The sequence below is a fragment of the Chiloscyllium plagiosum genome, unplaced genomic scaffold (genome assembly GCF_037043375.1).
Source record: "Chiloscyllium plagiosum isolate Xiang-an unplaced genomic scaffold, Cpla_swu_hap1 HiC_scaffold_22, whole genome shotgun sequence".
Lineage (NCBI taxonomy): Eukaryota > Metazoa > Chordata > Chondrichthyes > Orectolobiformes > Hemiscylliidae > Chiloscyllium > Chiloscyllium plagiosum.
Window position 1 is genome coordinate 41109389 of NW_028270160.1, and position 24432 is coordinate 41133820.

General features: G+C 41.3%; 1 long non-coding RNA gene across 1 annotated transcript in view; it reads left to right on the top strand.

The window, feature by feature from the left end:
- Positions 1–23477, top strand: part of LOC122561116 (uncharacterized) — a 182977-nt gene extending 159500 nt beyond the window's left edge. Inside the window, exon 4 of the long non-coding RNA XR_015761014.1 lies at positions 22556–23477. This is a non-coding gene — a long non-coding RNA (uncharacterized LOC122561116). The remainder of the gene's footprint in view (positions 1–22555) is intronic.
- Positions 23478–24432: the final 955 nt, after the last annotated feature.

Here is a 24432-nt window from a genome sequence, read left to right on the forward strand (position 1 = left end):
GGGGGAGGGAGAATAATCGCAGGAGATATTCTCAAAAAAGTCCAGTGCAGATTCCTGACCTTTTCTGAGAAGCTTCTGAAGACTCTTTTAAGGGCCACGGAATATCCAAGAAAGATATACTTAGACCGTAAGTCATGCCATTCATTATATGCTACCAATGAATGGCAAGCTCATGGCATGTGTTCTACTTTATACCTCAAAAATAAAAAATAGGGTCTTAATAACTATAAATTACCTCAATTCCATTTTGATACAGATTCTCACCTTTTTTTTAGAGTGGTAGGCTGCCCCTTCATTTATTAACCCAGATGAAAATTGCTTCAGATAGGTCTTAGATTTCACTGGGACAGCCAAGGTGGGTCACTAATTTTCAAATGCTGGTCATCTGCTTTTCAGGTGAAAAATTACAATAACAGCAGCTGAAAAGTAGGACAATAGAATTTGTACAATACTGCCACAAGGTTGAAGTCATAACTTTCAGGGATTCTGGTCATTACATATATAATTAGTACATGTTGCAATCTGATACACAATACGTCTATTAAATGGGAATTTCTGATGAAGATGCTGTTGAAAACCTCTCTCCCTATGATTTTAACTGATGTATAACCAACTCAAAATACATGAGTTCACAAGGCAATTAAAATAATTAAGGAATTATTTTTATACTTGCCTTTTCTGCTCATACAATTTTGCTAACAGTTATTTCTTCCTAGGTGTTCAAAAGAGAAGTGCAAAATGCTAGTCTAATATCTAGGTTTCATGTCCTATAGATCTCCTTTATTGTAATACTTCTTACCCTAATTATATTTTATAAATAGTTTTTTTCTCGTTAAGTAATAAGTCAAGTTCATATTAATGAACATGGAGTATTCCCAATGGACAAAATATCACTTCCTTTCAGTTTTGACCACTTATGGCAAAATAATGTGTGAAGCAAAAAATCAAACAGATTTGCAAGATAAACCTCTTGCTTCAAACTGTGATGCAGTAAACGAAAAGGTTGCTGTAGCATTTACAGATGACATGTGAATTTTGTAATTTTGGATTTTTTTCTTGTAACATCAAAAGCAAAAAAGGACTGCATGCACAATTCTACTACAAGGCTCTACCTGAATATATTCCGATAACATGCAGTGTTAACTTTAGCATGTTCTCTTTAAACCTCACAGATTACTTGTACAGCCCTATTCCAAAGAATGTTGTTAAATATTGTGAAGCAGCGGCCAACTTGAATGCACACAGCTGAGGAGATGGACAAACGCATATTTTAAGCTGTGCTTGTGACGCATTTGGAACAAACATGTTGTGCCATATAAGCTCCATTATTCTGCACAGCATGCAATCATCCAAGGGACATTGAGAAAGAGCTGCATTGTAGTTGATATCAAGTGATCGAGAACCAAGGTGTGGTTCACATTTGAACCAGAACCAAAATTGATAGGATTTTTTTTTAAGGATATAAAATGAAATGACAGAGGACAAAGTGTTGAGATCAATATCAATTTAGAAGCATTTGCCACTTGTTTAAATATAAAGAATTGCTATATAATCATCTTATAAGAGGGAATAGGATAATAGGATGATTACTGATTTATTCACAAACCAATATTATCGTTAATCCATTTCAACCTCAACTGCCTGACTTGTTCCTATTCCTTAATTATGTTATTTGCTTATTGATTTTCCAGTTGCCAGCTAATGTCTCAATGATGACAACCTTACCTGTCAGCCAGAAGACTGTGGGTTCAAGTTCCACTTCAGAGACATGAGCACACATTCCAGTGCAGAACAAAGGCGCTTTCAAAGATGTCTTCTTTTGAGTGAGACATTGGCTACAATATCAGGTTTTGTCACACCCTTATCTTCAGGATTGTGAGTGCATCTGTATTCCAAGCTCTCACTTCTGGTATAGCTTGTTGAATTGTCACATTAAGTACATTCCCTTTAAAATGCTTAACATGCAAATGAGTCAGGTACCTGGATGCCATCACAGGATCAGACAACCACAGTCTGCCTGCTTGGTCATGAACTAGAAATGCCAACAGTTTACTCTGCCTGTATGGAGTAATTGAGTTATCCAACACAGAAACAGACGCTTCAGTCCAACCCATCCATGAGTTCAGTATTAGTTTTGTATTAGTTTAGTATGCATTCATTTGGCTGGAAAGACACCCACAAAAAATCTTCAAGTAAACAGGACCTATATACCTTATTTGGGTTACATTTAGTTAGCTATGACATTGTGGCTTTGGTGGAATCATTATTATATGGTGTGCAGCAATGATTGTTCTCTTTAAGGTTAAAAATCAGAGCAAAGAAGACAGCTATACAAAGTCTGAAGACCAATAGAAGCTGCAAAGATAATTCCACAGCAAAACAAGAGTTTCCACAGTTCAGAAAACAGAAGGGAACAAGGTTCAGTTCATAAACTGTAAGTTCATTGAGTTGGACAAAGTTAGGCAAGCTGCCAGGCGAAAACTACATGAAACCTTAAAACAAGTCTTCAGTCAAAAATAGAAAAGTAGCACGAAACAGGATGTGTGCAAAAAATTTAAAAAATTGAAAAGGAAAAGCAGCGAGTACAGCAGAAATAGTATCACCATCAGAGATCAAGTTCAGGAGAACAATATTGACAAGCTACCACGAATGAAAATTCTCTGAAGTGCAGAATGCAGCTGTCAGTGAAGAATGGAGGATGAAGATTTTACAGGACTGGCAAGTAGGTGCAGAGCATCAACGATATGTCAGATAAAAGGTCAGAGTCACACAGCCCACGGTGGGAACATGGTTACCAACTGAAATATGCAATGAATCTTAGTTTTACAAAGAAACAACGCATAATGTGGGAACATGAGAAAATATAGACATCAGTTAAGGGACATGCACAATATGTCAATTGTGCCCAATGAGCACGCAAAATCAATTCAAACAGCAGTAGCATGATAGAACATGAGCAAAACCACAACATACCACACTCCTGCAATCAGAGCACCCAAGGCTGACATCCATACCTACAAAAGGTACATCAAAACAAGATCAGGAAGAGTTGCCAAACTGTTAAAATCTATATTGACTCTTCGACTTCTGTAAACATAATTTCACAATCATTATCTCTATACCTATAGATGCTACAATTTTTTTTGTGTAATTAATTTTGTTATGACCCATTGATAGTTTTTCATTTGTAGCTTATGAGAGCTATCTTCAGAAAAAAATGTATCTCATTGCTTCAAGAGAGATGTTCCTTTAAGAAACTTTGTGGGCGGCACGGTGGCACAGTGGATAGCACTGCTGCCTCACAGCGCCAGAGACCTGGGTTCAATTCCCGCCTCAGGCAACTGCTGTGTGGAGTTTGCACATTCTCCCTGTGTCTGCGTAGGTTTCCTCCAGGAGCTCCGGTTTCCTCCCACAGTCCAAAAATGTACAGGTTAGGTGAATTGGCCGAGCTAAATTGCCCGTAGTGTTAGGTGAAGGGGTAAATGTAGGTGAATGGGGTCTGGGTGGGTTGCGCGTCAGTGTGGACTTGTTGGACCGAAGGGTCTGTTTCCACACTGTATCTAATCTAATCTAAATGGAGCATACAGATGAACCTTGGTACCGGGATTCATCAAATAGCCAGTCACTTTGTATTGTGGCACACACTCGATAAAGACTGTATCCGAAGATTACCCTGACCCTGTATGTATTAGTTTATATATATGTAAACCAACCAGAGATTTCCAAGTGAATAGAATCCATGAATCTCATTTATGTTACATGTAGATTACACAAAACATTATTACATTTAATGTGATGCCTTCTCAGTGATAATATTAGAAGAGTCTATTGGATAATGTGTCAGAGTTATTCAAAATAGGCAGATTATGACATCAGTCTTCATGTAAGACTAGTTTGATGTCAATGGTTCCATTTTTTAACTTCAGTGCTCTAGTTACCACCTCAGAGTAGACAAGCAGGAGGGTGGAAGAACATAGCAAGTCAGGCAGCATCAAGAGGTGGAGAAGTCAATATCTTGGGTATAATCCATGCTTTGAGCAACAAGGTGGATCACCCCAACTGCACCATGTAATCCACTGCGGATTGTTGTAAAAAAGCCATTTTTGTTCACTAATGTTTGAGAAGGAAATCTGCCAGCCTTCTCTGGCTAGGCCTGCATGTGACTCCACCCTCAGAGCAAAGTGGTTTACTTTATTACAGATAGGCAGCACATACTGGTCGAGCCAATGGTATACGCATCCCATGAACAGGTAATAATAAATAAGTCCACAATGACTGCAATAGCAAGCTGTTCCCATTGTTTTCTCAGCATTGTGTTGAGAGTATCCTATCCCAAAGTAGGGGATGAACAGGAGATATGAGAGGCAACTACAGTGCAATAACTGAAAGGGACTTTTTTCTGATGCCCTTACTATTGAAAATTACAGTGAAATTTTCCAAAACCACACTGCTAACAGGAAGCTCACCTGCTGAAAGCAAATATCTTAAATCAGCATACATATTGTATGGGCATAAACTTCTTATCATTAATTAACACAATAGCTGAATTTCTAACCTGTATTACAGGTGAGCTAAACTCCCTTTCACTTGCAGAGAGTTGCAAAATTACCCCAACAGTTTGAAATTTTATGTAAATAAAGAAATGATTGAATGGGAGTGAACTAACTTCAACGGTTTATGAAAAATAGTTTTGTCATTAAATCCAAATTTATGCTCACTAGCAAGGCTGTTTCAACTTTACATTCTATGTGTTAGAATGAATTCTTCTAAGGTATTAACTACAATACATTTTACTTTGAAACTCCAGAGTGAATATGCCTTTCCACCGTTCCAAGTAATATTGTTTAGAGTTTTATCATTATCCAGTAATTACCTGAACATTGCTGATCATTATTTTTATTATTGGCATACACAGGATGGGAATTCTGCAAACTCATTTCACTGCTCCATCGTTAGGTTTTTCAGAACTGAAATGGAACTGATGCCTCTTTGGCCATGTCTTGTTTTAGTCCCATACCATTTAACTACGTGCCTGAATTTAATATTCCTATATGAACTCATCGACTCTAATCAGCATTATTACGTATATGTCACTTGCATTTCTCAATTGCTGTTGCAAAAATGTGGATTTTAACCAGTCTCAGAAAGGTTAAGAGATAGATTTAAGCAAAAATAGATGCTGACATTCATATAGCAATTAATTCAGAATAGATCAAAGTATTTAGACACAATTACATTAAAATGCAGTCATTCTGGGTAATCCAAGGTGGAGGTTGGAAAAACTTTCTGGCTGTAACAGGCTGCTCCTTTTTTGAGGTATTTTAGGTGTTGGAGGTGATTTCCTCAAATTCCAGGAGCAGCGCTTAGTGTTTTATATGCTGCTTCATTGTTTTGGAACTTTGGAGCAAAAAAAAAGTCAAAATAACAGTTCTTTTAGAAGGGAGATGGACAGACAGAAGCAGCACATGGTGAGGTCAGTGCAGTAGAGAGAGAGAGAGAAAGAAACCCACACTGCTAACTGACACAGCAGTGAACCTGCGCAGTTACTGCCTTTGCTGTTTGAATTCATGTATTGCTGGACATCGGGGTGCATCGGGAAAAATTAACAGTGAAATTCACAACTAATCTTGGAGGAACCTGTTAGGGAGAGGTCACAGCACAGAATCAGATAAGTTAATAGTTTTAAGTATAGGAAGGGGGAAAAGTCACAGATACAGTCACATGGATGGGTTAACTCCAGGAAAGGTAAGAGAGGTAGGCAAGTAGTGCAGGAGTCTCCTGTGGCTATCCCCATTTCAAACAAGTATGCTGTTTTGGATAATGTTGGGGTGATGGATTCTCAGGGGTATGTAGCATGTAGAGTATAAAGGCAGTAGGAGTACACTTAAGAGGGAAATCAGGAGGGCAAAAAGGGGACCTGAGATAGCTTTGGCAAATAGGGTTAAGGAGAATCCAAAGGGTTTTTACAAATACATGAAAAACAAAAGGATAGTTAGGGAGAGAATAGGGCCCCTCAAAGACCAACAAGGCGGCTTTTGTATGGAGCCACAGGACAGGGGGGAAATACTAAACAATTGTTTTGTCTATGTGTTTACTGTGGAGAAGTACATGGAAGATGTAGAATGTTGGGAAATAGATGGTGACATCTTGAAAATATCGATATTACAGAGGAGGAAGTGCTGGATGTCTTAAAATGCATAAAAGTGGATAAATTCCCAGGACCTGATCAGGTGTAAGTCAGAACTCTGTGGGAAGCCAAGGAAGTGATTGCTGGTCCCCTTGCTGGGATAATTTATATTATCAATAGTCACAGCTGAGGTGCTGGAAGACTGGAGGTTGGCTGACGTGGTGCCATTATTTAAGAAAGGTGGTATGGACAAACCAGGGAACTATAGACCGGTGAGGCTGACGTCGGTGGTGGGCACGTTTTTGGGGGGAATCCTGAAGGACAGAACTTCCATGTATTTGGAAAGGCAAGGGCTGATTAGGAATAGTCAGCATGGCTTTGTACATGGGGAATCATGTCTCATGAACTTGATTGAGTTTTTTGAAGAAGTGTCAAAGAGGATTGATGAGGGCAGAGCAGTGAACGTGATCTATGTGGACTTCAGTAAGGTGTTCGACAAGGTTCCCCATGGAAGACTGGTTAGCAAGGTTAGATCTTATGGAATACAAGGAGAACTAGCCATTTGGATACAGAACTGGCTCAAAGGTAAAAGACTGGTGGTGGAGGGTTGTTTTTCAGACTGGAGGCCTGTGACCAGTGGAGTGCCACATGGATTGGTGCTGAGTCCACTGCTTTTCATCATTTATATAAATGATTTGGATGTGAACATAGGAGGTATCGTTTGTAAGTTTGCAGATGACACCAAAATTGGAGGTGTAGTGGACAGCGAAAGAGATTACCTCAGATTACAATGGGATCTTATCAGGTGAACCAATGGGCTCAGGAATGGCAAATGGAGTTTAATTTAGATAAATGTGAGGTGCTGCATTTTGGGAAAGCAAATCTTAGCAGGATTTATTGGTAAGGTCCTAGGGAGTGTTGCTGAACAAAGAGACCTTGGAGTGCAGGTTCATAGTTCCTTGAAAGTAGAGTCACATGTAGACAGGATAGTGCAGAAGGCATTTGGTATGCTTTCCTTTATTGGTCAGAGTATTGAGTACAGGAGTTAAGAGATCATGTTGCAGATGTACAGGACATTGGTTAGGCCACTTTTGGAATATTGTCTGCAATTCTGGTCTCCTTCCTATCGGAAAGATGTTGTGAAACTTGAAAGGGTTCAGAAAAGATTTACAAGGATGTTGCCAGAGTTGGAGGATTTGAGCTATAGGGAGAGGCTGAACAGGCTGTGGCTGTTTCCCCTGGAGAGTCGAAGGCTGAGGAGTGACCTTATAGAGGTTTACAAAATTGTGAAGTGCATGGATAGGATAAATAGACAAAGTCTTTTCCCTGGAGTGGGCGAGTTTAGAACTTGAAGGCATAAGTTTAGGGTGAGAGGGGAAAGATATAAAAGAGACATAAGGGGCAACTTTTTCACATAGAGGGTGATACATGTATGGAATGAGCTGCCAGAGCAAGTGGTGGAGGCTGGTACAATTGCAGCATTTAAAAGGCATCTGGATGGGTATATGAATAGGAAAAGTTTGGAGGGATATGGGCCAGGTGCTGGCAAGTGGGACTAGTTAAGCTGGGATATCTGGTCAGCATGGATGAGTTGGACCGAAGGGTCTGTTTCTGTGCTGTACATCTCTGTGACTCTATGACTCTTACTTGAGGTGAAAATGGAATTTCGTATGTCTGTAATCTAAATGATATGCATGTCGCCAGATCTGCAAGTGAAGGATAGAATTAATAATACTAAGCAAGTTAAGGGATACACAATGGAGGTGCATTTTAAAATGTGAACAATTGACAGATCCAAAATGTGAGATTCACAACTAGCTCTCCATTTCCTTCCTCTTCAAGAAGTGTAAACAGCTTGCTGCAGTTTACTGGGTCTAGACAGTAAAACACCCTGACTTAGTGTTGATATGTTATATAATGCAGTGGCATTACAGCTGATCTAATCTTAGCTTTAGCTGATGTCTAAATATATACACCAATGCTCAGTCTCAGCTGTCAGTACTTTACTTCTGAGAGTGTAATAGTGAACCTTTTTCATAGAATTCCCTACATTGTGGAAGCAGGTCATTCTGTCCATCGAGTCCCCAAAGAGTATCTCTTCCGCCCCCCCCCCCCCAATCCTCTCCATGTAACCCTGCATTTCCCATGGTTCACCCAGCTAGCCTGCATATCCCTGGACACAATGGATAATTTAGCCTGGCTAATCCACCTAACTCGCACACTTTTGGATTGTGGGAGGAAACCTGAGCACCCAGAGGAAACCCATGCAGAAACGGGGAGAATGTGCAAGCTTCACACAGACAGTTACATGAGGCTGAAATCAAACCCAGATCCCTGGCACTGTAAGACAGCAGTCCTACCTACTAAGCCACTGTGCCATCCTCCGTTAATAAAATTTCTTTAAATATTTCCTTGCCCTCTGCGGATTTCCACTTTGCTCATGAAGCTTCCAATGTCAGTGTCTGGCTGAATGCCAACTTGAGACTGTTTCTTCAGAACACCTGCACCCAATGCAAATGTTACCTGTCTTGGGGTGGCTGTTAGTCTAATTTCAGGGAGTTCTGAACACTTGCCTGCAGCAGTGCTTCTCTTACCATTGACTGTAGATTCTGCCTTGTTCAATCTTGCTCAGAATATTTCCTTCTGTAGGGTTCTTTAATGTTTAGTTTCCCCTGCATGAACAGGACTTTTATGTATATATGAATTAGGAACACAGATAGACCATTTGGCCCTTTGAGCCTGTTCCACCACCGAATGAGATCATAGCTGATCTGTTTGTGTTGACCACCTACTGAGGCAGACAGTTCCAAAATTGCACAATCCTCTGAGAAAATAAATTCTCCTCACCTCACCTCTCAAACGAAGACATGTAATTTGTAAACAATACCTCCTGGTTCCGGGCTGACCCACAACAGAAAACATCAGCTCCACATCCAACTTGTCAAGACAATTCAGGATCTTAGATATTTTAATCAGGTCTCCTTCATTCTTCTAAACTCAAGTGGAAACAAGCCAATCTATCTGACCTTTTCTCATAAGAGATCCTGCTCATTCTCAGCATTGATCGAGTAAACCTAAGAACTGCTTTCGACACATTTACACCCATCATTAATAAGAAGCCCAGAAGTCCAGGTGGTGACTTAGATTTGGTCTTGTCAATGGCCTACATAACTGAAGCACAACATTATTATTTTTACATTCAATTCCTCTTATGATTAAGAATAGCATCCTATCAGCCATTTGGAATATGTACCTATATATTAAAGCTTTGTAATTCATGCACTGCAAATCCTAAATCCTTCCACACCTCAAATTTCTGCAGGATTTCTCCATTTCAGTACTATTGGAGAAGGTGACCAAACAGGTGGAGGAGGGTAAAGCGGTTGATGTGGTGTATATTGATTTCAGTAAGGTGTTTGATAACGTTCCCAATAGTAGGCTATTGCATGGGATTGATGGTAATTTAGTGGTTTGGATCAGAAATTGGCGAGCTGAAAGAAGACAGAGGGTGGTGGTTGATGGGAAATGTTCATCCTGGAGTTCAGTTACTAGTGGTGTACTGCAAGGATCTGTTTTGGGTCCACTGCTGTTTGTAATTTTTATAAATGTCCTCGGTGAGGGCCAAGGAGGATGGGTTCATAAATTTGCGGATGACACTAAGATCGGTAGAGTTGTGGATAGTGATGAATGATGTTCCAGGTTACAGAGGGACATAGTGAGGACTGCAGATGCTGGAGATCAGAGCTGAAAATGTGTTGCTGGAAAAGCGCAGCAGGTCAGGCAGCATCCAAGGAGCAGGAGAATCGACGTTTCGGGCATGAGCCCTTCTTCCTGAAGAAGGGCTCATACCCGAAACGTCGATTCTCCTGCTCCTTGGATGCTGCCTGACCTGCTGCACTTTTCCAGCAACACATTTTCAGCTACAGAGGGACATGGATAAGCTGCAGAGCTGGGCTGAGAGGTGGCATATAGAGTTTATGCGGAAAAGTGTGAGCTGGTTTACTTTGGAAGGAGTAACAGGAATGCAGAATACTGGGCTTATGGTAAGATTCTTGGTAGTGTAGATGAGCAGAGAGAACTCAGTGTTCAGGTGCACATATCCTTGAAAGTTGCTACCCAGATTGATAGAGTTATTAAGAAGGCATATGGTGTGTTAGCTTTTACTAGTAGAGGGATTGAGTTTCAGAACCATGAGGTCATGCTGCAGCTGCACAAAACTCTGGTGTGGCCACACTTGGAGTATTGTGTACAGTTCTGGTCACAGCATTATAGGAAGGATAGATGTGGAAGCTCTGGAAAGGGTTCAGAGGAATTTACCGTGATGTTGCCTAGTATGGAGGGTAGGTCTTACAAGGAAAGGCTGAGGGACTTGAGGCTGTTTTGTTAGAGAAAAGAGGATGAGAGGTGATTTAATTGAGATGTATAAGATAATCAGAGGGTTAGATAGGTTGGACAGTGAGAGCCTTTTTCCTCAGATAGCGATGGCTAGCATGAGGGGACATAGCTTTAAATTGAGGGGTGATAGTTATAGGACAGATGTCAGAGGTAGTTTCTTTACTCAGAGAGTAGTAGGGGCATGGAATGCACTGCCTGCAACAGTAGTAGGCTCGCCAAGTTTAAGGGCATTTAAATGCGCATTGTATAGGCATATGGACAAGAATGGAATAGTGTAGTTTAGATGGGTTTCAGATTGGTTTCACAGATCGGAGCAACATCGAGGGCCTGTACTGCGGTGTAATGTTCTATATATGTAAGTTAGGAATTTGAGTATAAGGTAGTTTTTCAGAGTGACAGGAGGTGAGAATTGGTATCCCACAGGTTCCATTCTGGGACCACTGCTGTCAGAGTTTACATTGATAATTCAGAGTTTGGAATCAAGAGCATAATTTATAAATTTGCTGGTTACATTGGATTGGGTAGTCAATGCTGCAAGCTATTAGGATATGGTAAACCTGCTGAATGGTCAAATAATTGGCAAATGATACTTGGCACAGATAAATGTAAGTTTGTAGATTTGGAAGAATGAATACAGAAGACACTTATTACTTGTAAGATGCAAGCCTGTTTGGAATGGAGGAACAAAAGAATTCAATCTACACATACAACAGTCACAATAAGTTATGCTATATGTTAGTGAGGCCAGAAACAAGCAAACCCTGGTCAGCTTTATTTCTACAGGAATAATACTGAGGAGCAGTGAAATTACGTTAAACTTGTTTTGCACCTTATACAGACCAGGCGTTTTGAGTATTGCATGTAGTTCTAGTCATCACATTATAGAAGGGATATAAAGACTCTGGAGGGGATGCAGAAAAAACTTACACAAAAAATATAAGAAATGTATTGGGGTATATATTGGGAAAGATTAACAGGCAACATCACCTTTTCTCTTGGAAAGAGAAGGTGATCTAGTCAAGGTAATTTAAAATTATGGAAAATTTGTACAGATTGTATACAGATCAAATCTTTCCACCTGGAAAGGGCGCAGATAAAAGTAATCAATATAACAAAATTGAGCAAAGAATTCAGAAGAAACATCTTTACCCAAAGAGAATGTGAAACCTCTCCCAGAGGGAGTAGCTGAAGAGAATAGTGTCTATGCATTTAAGAGGAAACTGGCCATTTGTATAAAATGGACAAGAATACATTTAGCTGAGGAAAAGTGGGAGAGCAGCATTAGCAATGATATGGAATGCTGAACTGAATGATCTCTTTCCGTGTACTTTTAATCTTAAACTGGATGTTGGCATAACTGGCCAACATGTGTTGTCCATTGATAAATGCTTTTATAAAGGCAGAATTTAACTGTTTTCTTGAATTGAGTTTTGTGATTTTTAACTATGTCCACTCCAATCCAACACCAGCTCCTCCACTTCTTGACTTGATGCAGTCCATCTGGTGCAGGTATATTCACAGTGTCTGTAATGAAGGAGTTCCAGGATTTTGATGCTATGACGATGAAGGAGCAGTGATATAGTTTCAAGTCAGTACAGTGAGTAGTTTGGAGGGGAACTTGTAGATGGTATTCCCATACATCTGATAACTTTGGTAGATATCAGTGGTAGAGATTGCAGGTTTAGGAGGTGTTAATGAAAGAACCTTATTGAGCCACTGAAGTTCATTTTGTAGATTGTCGAACATGCTTTCATTGTGCACTGCTGGGGGAAGGAGTGAATGTTCAGGTTGTTGGTTGGGGTGTTAGGAGGGCTGTTTTGACCTGCTTGGTGCCAGTATTCTTGATCCACATTCATTCAGGCAAGTGGGGAGCACTCCACCGCATGCCTGACTTGTACATTGTTGGTGACGGACAGGATTAGGGGATGTTGAAGTTGATTTTCCCAATGCCGACTTCCCAACCTCTGACCTGATCTTGCAGGCTCAATTGTTTTAGGTTGGTGCAGTTCAGTTTCTCATCTATGGTATTCTCAGGATATTGATGTTGGCAGATTTACAGACAGTAATGCCATTGAATGTCTATGTGCTCTGTGTAATCTTATGCAAACTGTAGCATTCCTGCCAAGATCAGTTGGCAGAGACTACAATTTAAATCAAGAACCCTCCCATTCTGTATTGATTATCTGTGCCATTGAATTCACTCTAAATGCCACTGGGGAATCCATGTTTAATTTCCAGATTCACTTGTCCCATGGTTAATTATCTCTTGGCTTAGCAGATGGTCATGCTCTTCAGTATTTCTTCACTTTCTCACATTGCTAATGTTACTTGTATGAGAACTGTAATTTCAGTAAGGCTAGCAGACATTACTTTTTCGCTATGAGAAACAAACCAACTTTGAAATGACGGTTAAGCATAATTACTGAAAATAATCTTAGTTTGTATTTATTGTTGAGAACAGTGAAATGGTAATTCAAGCTAATAAATTTAGAACAATGCTTTAGAAATGCTCAGTAAGATGGAAGTATTAATTAAATTTGCTGCATGCTGATCAAAACAAAACTCAGTAGAAAAATCACAGGAAACCAGATAACGACTTGACTGGAGGTTTAGGCTCCAAATGGGAAGTGAAGGAAGTGGTTGTAATAGTTGTAACACCTTTACTACCTATAAGCCATTTTCATAGCTCCATCCTATACCTGGGCTGTGTTCTCTTCCTGTAGAAGAGATGGTGGTGCCTGTTTGTGGGGACAAAGACTGGTGAATACAGTAACGGCTACAAGTGGCTGGTAGTCAGTTTGGCTGCTTTAGCACATGATAGGGCCTGCAGTCGGAAGTCCACTGCGATTTTCCAGTCAAACCTGAGGGATTGAACTTTACGTGTTACATCAAGACATCAATCTGCATTAGGACAGCCCCTGCAGAGATAACTTTGGCATCACAGATGCCATCTTCCTAGCTGGCAACCCCTTTTATAGTCCAACAAATTCAGCTTCAACTGAGCTGGGGGACTGCTAAAGTAAGATGGTGGGTTTTCCCTGTTACATTCCTGTGATGATCAATAGTCTGAAAGGAAAGGACTACTCAAGTAACTCTAGAATCAGAAAGGAATAGATTGATAAGATTTAATTTTTAAGCTTTCACTACAACTGTTAAACCCACAAATCAATATAAAGTACACCATGTGTTTGCAGACAATTGGTATTTCACTGAAAAATGAATTTCACTTTGGATATTGATACAATAAAGGCACTGCACATATTTGCGCTTTTTTAATGTGTAATCTCATTTAACCCTCAAGTTACCTTCACTGGCAGCCATATTCTATCTGAGGGACCCAGATACTGTAAACACAGACAAGGTACATGCTTACGAACATACTGTCATGCATGTCTTGTGACATGGAAGCTTGCAGATACTAACGTGATCCATGGCAACCTTGTCCTCATTATCTGTTTGCAGCTCGAGGAACTTCAGCTCAGAGTTGATGAGCTAGAGTTTGACCTTCAGATCGTGTACATAGAACATAGAAGAATACAGCGCAGTACAGGCCCTTTGGCCCTCGATGTTGCGCCGATCCAAGCCCACCTAACCTATACTAACCCACTATCCTCCATATACCTATCCAATGCCCGCTTAAATGCCCATAAAGAGGGAGAGTCCACCACTGCTACTGGCAGGGCATTCCATGAACTTACGACTCGCTGAGTGAAGAACCTACCCCTAACTTCAGTCCTATATCTACCCCCCCTTAATTTAAAGCTATGCCCCCTTGTAATACCCGACTCCATACGCGGGAAAAGGTTCACACTGTCAACCCTATCTAACCCCCTAATCATCTTGTACACCTCAATCAAGTCACCCCTAAACCTTCTTTTCTCTAATGAAAACAGCCCCAAGTGTCTCAGTCTTTCCTCATACGATCTTCCTTCCATACCAGGCAACATCCTGGTAAACCTCCTCTGCACCCGTTCCAGTGCCTCCACATCCTTCCTATAGTATGGCGACCAAAACTGCACACAATATTCCAGATGCGGCCGCACCAGAGTCTTATACAACTGCATCATGACCTCAGGACTCCGGAACTCAATTCCTCTACCAATAAAAGCCAGTACGCCATATGCCTTCCTCACTGCACTATTTACCTGGGTGGCAACTTTCAGAGATCTGTGTACATGGACACCAAGATCCCTCTGCTCATCCACACTACCAAGTATCCGACCATTAGCCCAGTACCCCATCTTTTTGTTATTCTTCCCAAAGTGAATCACCTCACACTTAGCTACATTGAATTCCATTTGCCACCTTTCTGCCCAGCTCTGCAGCTTCTCTATATCCTGCTGTAACCTGCCACATCTTCCTCACTGTCAACAACTCCACCGACTTTCGTATCATCCGCAAACTTGCTCACCCAACCTTCTAACCCCTCTTCCAGGTCATTTATAAAAATGACAAACAGCAATGGTCCCAAAACAGATCCTTGCGGAACACCGCTAGTGACGGCACTCCATGAAGAAACTTTGCCATCAACTACTACCCTCTGTCTTCTTCCATCCAGCCAATTCCTAATCCAAACCTCCAACTCACCCTCAATGCCATATCTCCGTATTTTCTGCAGTAGCCTACCATGGGGAACCTTATCAAACGCCTTACTAAAATCCATATATACCACATCTACCGCTTTCCCCTCATCAACCTCCTTCGTCACCTTTTCAAAGAATTCAATAAGGTTTGTGAGGCACGACCTGCCCTTCACAAAACCATGCTGACTATCCTTGATCACATTATTCCTATCCAGATGTGCATAAATCCTATCCCTTACAATTCTCTCTAAGACTTTGCCCACAACAGAAGTGAGACTCACCGGCCTATAGTTACTAGGGTTATCCCTACTCCCCTTTTTGAACAAGGGAACCACATTTGCTATCCTCCAGTCTTCTGGCACTACTCCAGTAGACAAAGAGGACATAAAAACCAAGGCCAATGGCTCTGCAATCTCCTCCCTTGCTTCCCCGAGAATCCTAGGATAAATGCCATCAGGCCCAGGGGACTTATCTATTTTCACCTTTTCCAGGATTTCCAACACCTCTTCTCTACATACCTCAAAGCCATCCATTCTACTTATTTGTGACTCAGTATTCACATCGACGACAATGCCCTGTTCCTGAGTAAATACTGAAGAAAAGTATTCATTCAGTGTCTCCCCAATCTCTTCCGCCTCCACACGCAACTTCCCACTACTATCCTTGACTGGACCTATTCCTACCCTAGTCATTCTTTTATTCCTAACATACCTATAGAAAGCCTTAGGGTTTTCCCTAATCCTACCGACTAAGGACCTTTCATGTCCCCTCCTTGCTGCTCTTAGCTCTCTCTTCAGGTCCTTCCTGGCTACCCTATAACTCTCAATCGCCCCAATTGAACCTTCACGTCTCATCTTGAGATAGGCCGCCCTCTTCCATTTAACAAGGGATTCCAATTCCTTATTAAACCACGGCTCCCTCGCACGACCCTTTCCTCCCTGCCTGACAGGTACATAATTATCAAGGACACTCAATAGTTGCTCCTTGAACAAGCTCCACATATCATTTACACTCTTGCCTTGGAGTCTACTTTTCCAAACCACACATCCTAAGTCATGCCTCACCGCATCATAATTTCCCTGACCCCAGCTATAACTCTTGCCCTGTAGTACACACTTATCCCTCTCCATCACGAGAGTAAAAATCACCGAATTATGGTCACTATCCCCAAAGTGCTCACCTACCTCTAATTCTAACACCTGGCCTGGTTCGTTACCCAGAACCAAATCCAGTATGGCCTCACCTCTTGTTGGCCTGTCTACATATTGTGTCAGGAAACTCTCCTGCACACATTGAACAAACACTGACCCATCTAACGAACTTGAGCTATAGCTTTCCCAATCAATATCAGGAAAGTTAAAGTCCCCCATAACAACCACCCTATTACTGTCACTCATCTCCTGAATCACCTTCCCCATCCTTTCTTCAATGATTCTAGGACTATTAGGAGGCCTGTAAAAGACTCCTAACAGGGTGACCTCACCTTTCCTATTCCTAACCTCAGCCCAAACTACCTCAGATGGCAAGTCCTCATCCATCGTCCTTTCCACCACTGTAATACTATCTTTGACAAGCAATGCCACACCTCCCCCTCTTTTACCCCCACCTCTGACCCTACTAAAACATTTAAATCCTGGAACCTGCAACAGCCAATCCTGTCCCTGTTCTAGCCATGTCTCCGTAATAGCCACAACATCGAAGTCCCAGGTACCAACCCACGCTGCAAGATTAGATTACTTACAGTGTGGAAACAGGCCCTTCGGCCCAACAAGTCCACACCGACCCGCCGAAGCGCAACCCACCAATACCCCTACATTTACCCCTTTAACCTAACACTATGGGCAATTTAGCATGGCCAATTCACCTGACCCGCACATCTTTGTGACTGTGGGAGGAAACCGGAGCACCCGGAGGAAACCCACGCAGACACGGGGAGAATGTGCAAACTCCACACAGTCAGTTGCCTGAGGCGGGAATTGAACCCGGGTCTCTGGCGCTGTGAGGCAGCAGTGCTAACCACTGTGCCACCGTGCCGCCCGCAAGTTCACCTACCTTATTTCGTATACTTCTTGCATTGAAGTATACACACTTCAAGCCACTTTCCTGTTTACAGACACCCTCCTTGGAAATTGATGCCATGTTCCTAACCTCCCTACACTCCAGGCCCTGCACCCTGAAGCTACAATCTGGGTTCCCATGCCCCTGCAGAGTTAGTGTAATGCATCGACGAAGGAAAAAGTAACCAAATACTTTAATCCAGGCGGCTGTCACACAACCTATGTGAGCTGGTTCAGATTTGGTCCATTTTGAAGGATATGGTGACTGAGGCACATTTGAAGACCTAGAAAATAACAATGGAGCAGCCTCAACTTTTTCATTTGTCTAGTACGATTAAGGATCGCCATGGCATTCTAAGAGGGTAAACGCACAATTGCCTGGGGTAACCACCAGCTCAGTAGAAGCTGGGAAGACATTTTGATAGAACGAAGAAGGAACTACCAGAAGGGAAAACTGAGTTTCTTGCAGCTTGTGTGGAAGAGACCTGGGATTACAGGTAAACGGGCAAGCTGCCCATGACGCTGTATTATACAAAAATGTTCAAGTGGGGGGAGTAAAAAGGGGATGTAGTTGTATGAAAGACAATAAAGTTAGAGGGATCTCATTCCCTAAAGATTAAATTGTGAGTGTCAGAGGCTACGTTGCCTGCCCAATACCAAGGTTAAAGAAATCTCCTCTGGTCTGGCAAGGAACTTGAAGTTGCAGAGAAAGAATTAGGCTGTTGTAGGGTACATGGGCACTAATGATATAGATAGAACTGTGAAAGAGGTTTTGCTGAGGGAGTATTAGCATTTAAAGGCTAAGTTATAAAGCAGAAAGGTAATAATTTCTTGAGCAAATTAGCATAGAGTAAATAAGATCAGAGAGTAGAACCACGTTAAAAGATTGGTAACATACTGATTATAGCAAGGTAAGGCAGTTGGACATCTTACAATGAGTTCACTATTTGGGACTGTTAATCTGGTCCAATCAGGGAGCCCTGGCTGACTTATAAAAGTTGAGTGTCAGGAGTATTGATACTCTGGTATCTGGCTCTGACTCATACAGTATTACAGTCAAGAATTGTTCATGTGTAAATAAGGGTGACTTGGTGATGGGATACTGGCCTCTGTGGAGTTATTTCAGGTATAGAAGACATAGGTTTTCATTCAAGTAACACTGACACCAGTTACAGGGTAAGAGGGAGCTGTACACTTGGGATGGTTTTCACTTGAACTGCAGTGATATCAGCGTTCTGGTGATCTACATAACTAGGATGTAGAGAGGAAATGAAATACAGTAGTTGGGTTGGAGTGTTCATGTGAGCTGAGATTTGGAAATTAAAGAGAAAGGACAAGGTAACACTGCATGTTATTAATGTGGTTAATGGTAAACAGAGTATGATAAGAAGGAATGGAACATATATGGCAGCAGCATATACTGACTGAATAGGTAAGAATGGCTTTAATCTCATGGACGATGAAGGTTGAAGTGAAGGGAGATTTACAAATCCAAAGATAAAAGTTGAAGCACTCGAAAAGAATATGAATATATTGGTCTGGACAAGTTGAATGGGGCAAAAAGAGATAGAAAGTTGAACAGTAATGGTCCCTCAAAGTCTAACTCCTAGGTAACTTTTAAACAGACTCCCATTTTAGAACATAGAGCATAGAACATTACAGCACAGGACAGGCCCTTCAGGCCTCATTGTTACGCCAACCTGTGGAACCAATCTGAAGCTTATTGATTCTACACTATTCCATTTTCATCCATATGTCTATCCAAACACCATTTAAGTGCCCTTAAAGTTAGCGAGTTGCTACTACAGTCTCAGGCAGGCATTCCACACCCCTACTACCCTCTGAGTAAAGAAACCACCTCTGACATCTGTCCTATATCTATCACCCCTCAATTTAAACCTATGTCCCCTTGTGCTATCCATCACCATTCGAGGAAAATGACTGTCCATGTCCACCCTATCTCACCCACTGATTATCTTATATGTCTCAATTAAGTTACCTCTCAACCTTCTTCTCTCTAATGAAAACAGCCACAAATCCATCAGCTTTTCCTCATAAGACCTTCCCTCCATACCAGGCAACATCCTAGTAAATCGCCTCTGAATCCTTTCCAAAGCTTCAATATCCTTCCTATAATGCAATGACCTTAGCTGTAAACAATACTCCAAGTGCAGCCGCACCAGAGTTCTGTACAGCTGCAACATGACCTCGTGGCTCCGAAACTCAATCCCTCTACCAATAAAAACTAATGCACCGTATGCCTTCTTAACCACCCTATCAACCTGGGTGGAAACTTTCAGGGATCTATATATATGAACACCGAGATCTCTCTGCTCATCTACACTGCCAAGAATCTTACCATTAGCCCAGTACTCTTTATTCCTGTTGCTCCTTCCAAAGTAAATCACTCACACTTTTCCGCATTAAACTCCATTTGCCACCTTTCAGCCCAGCTCTGCAGCTTATCTATGTCCCTGTGTAACCTGCAACATCTTTCGACCTTACTGTCACCCGCAAATTTACTAAGCCATCCTACGCCCTCTTCTTGGACATTTATAAAATTGACAAACAGCAGTGGACCTAAAACAGATCCTTGTGATACACCACTAGTAACTAACCTGATCCAAACTGCTAAATCGTCCGTAATCCCATGCCTCCATATTTTGTGGAAATAGCCTACCGTGGGGAACCTTATCAAACGCCTTATCACACACTTTCCAACCATATCATCCACAGACCTACTACAATTCCCATACCCTGACATAGCATCCCTCTCTCTGCAGGAGTCTACACTATCATGCACAATCCGTTTCCCCCCAAACTCCTCCTCTCAACTCAGCCATCCCTTTCTTCCTGGGGCCTGACACAACCTGTTTCGCAAGATCTGACACTTTCAACCTCGCCTGCACTCCGCAACCCTATTTACCTGGCACCTTTACACACTACCAACCTGGCACCTACTTATCTCACTCAGACATCCTACTGTCTGTTTACATGGCACCTTACCCACCTCGCCCTACCCTTCTGATACCCTAACCTCACTTATATACTTACCCTTTCACAAGACCTGTCAAGGTAGCTGTCTGTGAGATCAGACATGGAGTATTCCATCTGACTGCCATGAAAAGGGGGCATGCTCTGCCTTCCCCTGACAATCCTCACTTCAAAGAAACTTTCAGATCTGAAGTATACACCACATTTTTGAAGAAGACCTGATTGGAATCTCCTGTCAGAAACGTGGAGATCTTTGTTAACATAAAATGAAGAAATGGAGCTACTACCTCAGAGTGATTGCCGCTCCCCAAAAAATCAAACCCCTGGTTCTTCTGTCCTCTACCTTCAAGTGCCCATCTGAAGTCTTTATTTGGATCATAAGCCCAGTTTCCAGTCATCATTTGGCAATTTAGGGACAGTTCAGTGATTATTCCCTACAGCTTCTTACCCTCAATTTTTCTCCAGTCTATCCTGAAGACCAAGGGGAAAGTCCTTCTGAGATAGCGTGTCTCAGTTGAAGAAAGCTAGAGCATGTCTTCCCTCACATGATGAGGCCTTGTGTTGTGTAACAGGACCTCCTACAGTAGTTAGTGATGGTGAGGGAGGGAAGCTAGAGCAGTCAAACAGACTCTCATTGGAGTGAAAGGGTGTTTTAGAAGGATGGAAGTTCTTATGGGAAGAGGGAGCAGGTAGAAAAGGAATTCCTTATCCGGGTATAACCCAAATAGTTAATCCATGTACACAGTGTAAACAGTTCCTTGTCTATTCTTAATTTCTCTTCTTGCTTGTGAGGACCCGATGCCAGTGGAATAAAGAATCTCTGCTTCTTAATCTTTGGACCATACATGTGTTCAAATCTCATGTTACATTCTGTTAATGTGAAAGACGACGGGAAGCACCTTTGGAATGTTTTATTAGATTAAACATAGTATATAAATATATATTTGTGTCCTTCGGAAAATTTTACAGAGAAGAAGAATTAAATTTGACCTGAATATGACAGGAATAGCAGTGAGAACCAGAAAATCCAGTTTAATATTCTCTTGCATTGGGTGTAGCTGTAGTTATTTTCGATATATCAGATTAACTAATCATTCATTTTGTTGACGTTCCTATGACTTTGCTGCTGAGAATTATCTACAGTCTTGGTTTAGGCATGGCACTTGTATACCAAATTCTTTCATCGCAAGTGAATGCTTAATGTTGTCTCAAAGATATAAGAAGACATTCTTTGTTTCATCACATCACTATAGTTGGTTTTGGAGAACAATATCCAAGTGGAAAATCTATTTGGCAAATTCATCCCATAAATGCTGCACTTCATATCTTTTTGAACTTCTCATTTAACTTGATTTATACAGGTACTGGGATAGCTTTATACGATTCAACAGGAACTTATGTCTTACTACTCCTAGTGGCCTGTGAAAAGAGGGGTTTTTGCAAGTCATGCACTTGTCCTTTTTGCTACATTATAAATGTGACGGTGGGGGGGGGGGATCAACAGATGTGTTTCTACAAAGACTTTTCTCGTTTATCAATAAAAGGATGTTGTGAATTTTGTATGGTTCTTAGTAATGAACACTTGAGACTGCTCACTATCATTGTTGCACAGGAAATGACCACATCCACGGAATTTAGCACATGAAATTATTAAGCCTGAAGTTGTGGTCTGCTTTTCACTGCTTCACCACAGGCTTTGCCTTGGATCCCGCCAACCCTATCCCATGACCACCACGAGGGTAAAGTTTTTTTGATTGCATTCCCTACAGTATGGAAACAGGCCTTTCAGCCCAACAAGTCCACACTGACCCTCCGAAGAGTAACTCACCCAGGCCCATTCCACTCTGACTAATGCACCTAACACTATGGACAACTTAGCATGGCCAATTTACCTGCCCTGCACATCTTGGGACTGTGGGAGTAAATCAGAGCACCCAGAGGAAACCCATGCTGACATGGGGAAAAAATGCAAACTCCACACAGACAGTCATCTGAGGTTAGAATTGAACCTGGGACCCTGGTGCTGTGAAGTAGCAGTGCGAACCACTGAGCCAGGGTAAGAAATCATTTATATTTGTTACTTCAGTGAGAACTTTCTGTTTCCTCGTCTCTCTTTGGTGTTTTTTATGCTTCGTCAATTAGATGAAACTATGTTTTAACGGTGATATCAATGAAAATTAATTTTATATTTGTGAAGTATTGTTGAATATTCCTATTATTTAAATGTATTAGATTTTTAAAAATGATTTTCATATATTTTAAAGACTTTTTCATGCTATATCCCTTCACCCCATACATGTCATAACTTTATTTGATGTACAATTTTTAATAATGATTTAATTATTGTGCTTTTTATTTCCTGTTTGATTCTCTGAAAATTCTGTAATGTGGTTGACTAGGACAGCTCAGTTCTATCACTGGAACTCAACATTCAATCCATACACAGACTATTCAAAGTTGTGCCTCAGACGTTGTTTGATCTCTCAATTAAGCTTTCTTCAAACTTGGAGTGAATGCTCTTGGCTTTGTCACTGACTCTAGAATCCAGGCATATTTTTCTTCAGATTTGTGACACAATGGATGTTGTAAACTACGCTAAGAAGCTTGACGTGATCCAGGACAAAGCCATCCACTTGATTGCCATTGCATCCATAGACATTTGTCCTTTACTATCGACCCTCACTAGCAGCAGTGTGTGCCATCTATAAGATATACTGCAGAAATTCACCAAGGGTCCTCAGACAGCAACTTCCAAAGACATGATTATTACCAATTAGAAGAACAGGGACAGCAAATACGTGGAGACATGATCATCTCCAATTCTCCTCCCAAAACCATTCACCATCCTGACTTGGAAATATATCATTCATTTTTCCTTTAGCATTGCTGAGTCAAAATTTTGAATTTCCTTCCCTAACGTTATTGTGTGTCCAAATGGACTGCAGTAGTTCAAGAAGGCATCTCATCAACATCTTCTCAAGGACATTTATAAATGGGTAGTAAATGCCAACCAAGCCCATGATGCCCACATCCCATAGACGAATATTTAAAAAAGGAATAAGAAAAGGGAAACCTATTTGCAGGGATTTGTGCAAGATCAACTTCAGTAACAACAATTTCCCATTTCCAATCCAGGATTCAAACTTTACTTAATGAACAATTCAGAACTGACTGGGAATATAAGTTAATGAATCCTGGCCTTTCGAGAGAATCTTTGAGATTACTTCTATGTAAGTACTTTTTACTTCCAGTTAATGATTCATTGCAAAATCTCAAAACTGGTTTAAATTATATTAATTTATCATGACAAAATAAATTCTTTCGACTTCAAATTTTGTTAAAAAGCCCACAATTTTAGGTATAATTACAATTGCAACTGTTTTAAACACAATTTACGAATGGCAATTGATGTGGTAATATTTAATTATTAACACTTGCTGATTTTATGCCCATTTGTTACATGACTCATGCTTATGATTTAGTAGAACCAACAAATTTGTATTTATGTAGCATTTTAACGTTAAAAAAAACATGCCTTTAGGAGCTTATCAGAGACATTGGCACTTCATCTGGTTGACAGGGTCTTGTCTGCCACCTGGCAAGCTGATGAAAACACTTTGCTGCCTTCTTTGGGGAAGACCCAGTAGGTTAGGTGCCATCTGGGTAACCAGCGGTGGGAATTCCCAGGAGCAAGGAGCCCTGGGGTTGAGGAGCTGCTCCCCAAGAGCTGTTGGTCAAACAGAGGCTGGAAGCTACTCCAATGCAGGCAGTGCCAGCAGGGAGAGTGGCCACTGTTGGTAATGCTGACAGCAGAGGCCCAGGATGAACAAGGGATATCAGTCTTAAACAGGCAATGGCAGAATTTGAGTTGCAGGATCAACTCAGTTACAATTTCCCATTTAATGCTGTCCACTAGGTGGGTGGTGATATATGAACGAGGACAGAATTCAGCGACGAGTCAGGGGATGACTCTAAGTAGGTTCATCCCGTCCCCCCTCACTTGCCAATGCTGGTCCTCCCCAACAAGCACTGATCCCCTGGGTATTTTCAACTAAACCTGACATGGCAAATCCCCTGATTAAATAACAGCAGCAGTGAGATGAGGTCCTTAAGCGGCCATTATTATCCACACAGCAGCCTTAATTGGTGCTGGGGCAGAAAGGCCAATTCACAAGACTTTCTGCCTTGGATTTAGTTGGGTCCACACTTGGCCCTTTCCCATTTTTATTAAATGTCCCACTGTCTCCTATCTCACCCCAGTGGACAGCAATAAATT